The 2506-nt window shown below is 35.1% G+C and overlaps 1 long non-coding RNA gene across 1 annotated transcript; it reads right to left on the bottom strand.

The window, feature by feature from the left end:
* Positions 1-1017: 1017 nt before the first annotated feature.
* LOC128559865 (uncharacterized) lies at positions 1018-1983 on the bottom strand. Its single transcript, XR_008372687.1, has 2 exons — positions 1422-1983; positions 1018-1150 (listed from the first exon to the last, which is right to left on the bottom strand). It is a non-coding gene; the product is annotated as an uncharacterized LOC128559865 (long non-coding RNA).
* Between the last annotated feature and the right edge of the window lie 523 nt (positions 1984-2506).

Here is a 2506-nt window from a genome sequence, read left to right as displayed (position 1 = left end):
GTTGATTTATTTCGCTGCCCGTCGTAGCAAAAAACCACGTGACCGATGACTTAGTATAGCCACACTGAGAACGGAGGCAGATGACCCTCGGTACTGACTATTCAATTTTGAATGGAAAGGTAAGTAAAACCCCCAACTAATTCGCATGTATTTCCATAACATGTAATCGGTTAGTAACAAAGTTTCAAAGCCGACTTGAGAAATGTAGCAATTTTCTCATTTTTTATTGTGCGATCTGGAGGTCAGTCCGTTTAACATAATTGTTCTGAAAGAAATTTTGACGTTGATTTCAGTTTTGAAAAAAAAATAGATTGCAAAGCACCGTATGTAGAACTAGTGCTCACTCAAATTCGCGCTCAACTGACTAGAACTCTGGCATGATTCCAAGACATCATGCAGAGTTCTAGCATGATTCCCTGGTACGTATATTACATGAGTTGGATAAAAACAAGAACAAGCTTTGTCCCTGGCACCTTACGTTTACCGCGGTTTCCTTGAAGAATCAGTGATTAATAATGATGGCATTGTACCTTGTTACGTCTACCTTTGTACAACTGATAAACCCAGATATCGGCCATGGTATCAAACATTTACCATGATAATCTGGAAGAACTAGTGATTTATCATGATTGTATGGAGCCCCAGGACTACCTTTGTATCACAAAAGAACCACGTCAGTATCGGTCAGGGTGCATATTATTAGTATTGCTACAGTGCTTTCCCAGTAGATTGTTTGAATGGTACCCAGTGTCCTCTGTTGTATCGCAGTAGAACCAAGTAGGTCATAATTGCATGGTAGCATCCCAGTAGGCATTTGACGTCGGTTAGACGTCGTATAGACGTCGGACCCCGACGTCGGATTAACGTTGGATTTTGGTTGGATTTGCAAACCGTTTAGACGTCGGATCCTGACGTTGGCTAGACGTCGCAATCCGACCATTTTCCAACCTAAATCTAACCGCTTTTCAATCAAAATCTGACCAAATTTTCAACGTAATCAAACAAGTAATCAACACATGTATTTTATCATCTTTATTTCATATTATGGCGACGTAAGTCTAATACAATAAGTCCAAAAAGTAATGCAGTAATTGAAACTTTCAAGTTTCGTCATTTTTGTATGATTCTTCAACTCCGCCAACATTTCCACCTGAAATGTATAAAATTTGACAGTTTCATTATTTAACATATACAAATAATACTAGTGCTATTACTAAGAGCATAATTAATACGTGCCAAACAAATATGTAATATTTTAAATTCTATGAAAAAAAATATTCTATAACTTCGTAAAATGTAATTAAATGAAATTGCTTTTTAAAGTAACAAACAAAAATAAGTCAATTTAAAAAAAAAAAATACGGAATATAAATCAGTATAACTTTTAAAATAAGTATAATTTTTAAAAATCTGTTACTCACGTTGCGGATCCTTCCCTTTGTGTAAAGTATTTATAAACTTGCTCTATCTTATCCCAATAAATATCAAATTACAGGAAGACTGTGTAAACCGATGCAGGCTTATCTCGCGAATGTGTGACTAATAGACAACATGTGTAGAAGAGAAGATGTATGTGAATTTAGAATAATTTATACATGTGTATAGAATGCATTTTTAACTTGAACAGTTTAAAGTTCGTGAAAAAATCCGTCTCCGAAAATAGACAATCTCATGCGATATTGTAACATAATTAATATAATGTTTGTTGTAAGAATGAACTATTATTAATAAGCGCATGTCCAGGCCTTTATGAAAACGAGTAAATATCTTTAAACTATACTAGCAAAATTATACCAGTTAGTTTTATAACTAAAAACATTTATCAGACTTTCTATCCAACCTAATTCCAACGTATTCTAGACGTCTAAGTCTGACGTCTGATAGACGTCGTGGATATGACGTTGGTTAGACGTTGGATTCAGGTCGCCGACGTCGCGATCAAAATCCAACGTCTAACCAACGTCGGTACGACGTCAGGTGTTTACTGGGATAGGTTTACTGTGGTTCCCTGGAAGAATCCGTTGTTAATCATGATTGCATAGTACCATAGGTCTACCTTTAAATCGCAGTAAAACCAGATATCGATCAAGGTTTTATTGTATCAGAGGTAAATCGTGGATCATGATTGTACCAGAGATTTTACCGTAGATCCATAACTTAACGAGAGGTATATTCCGGCATACTGCTATTGCTTTTTGAAAGAACAGCTGATGGAGGAAAATAACACTCATCTGGCAACGGTAATTGCTAAAACATTTAGGAAATTTGAAAGCAATAACAATAACATTAACGTTTGTAATGTTTCTTGAAGAAATGTTATACACAAAACTACAAGTAAACCTTTATCATTCGTGAAGATCGTATGAATAGATTTACTAACTTAAAATGCCCATAACTGTTAACAAAAGGTAAGAACCTGATATTTGGGCATTTGTCTATAGCTGCTGTATCTGAAAATCAAATGAATAATTTGGCATTAACAATTTTAAAGTGAACCTAAAACGAT

Source organism: Mercenaria mercenaria, chromosome 1, assembly GCF_021730395.1.
Source record: "Mercenaria mercenaria strain notata chromosome 1, MADL_Memer_1, whole genome shotgun sequence".
In the NCBI taxonomy this organism is placed as follows: domain Eukaryota; kingdom Metazoa; phylum Mollusca; class Bivalvia; order Venerida; family Veneridae; genus Mercenaria; species Mercenaria mercenaria.
The sequence above is the reverse complement of the archived record's forward strand: the minus strand, read 5'-3'. Positions and strand labels throughout refer to the sequence as shown.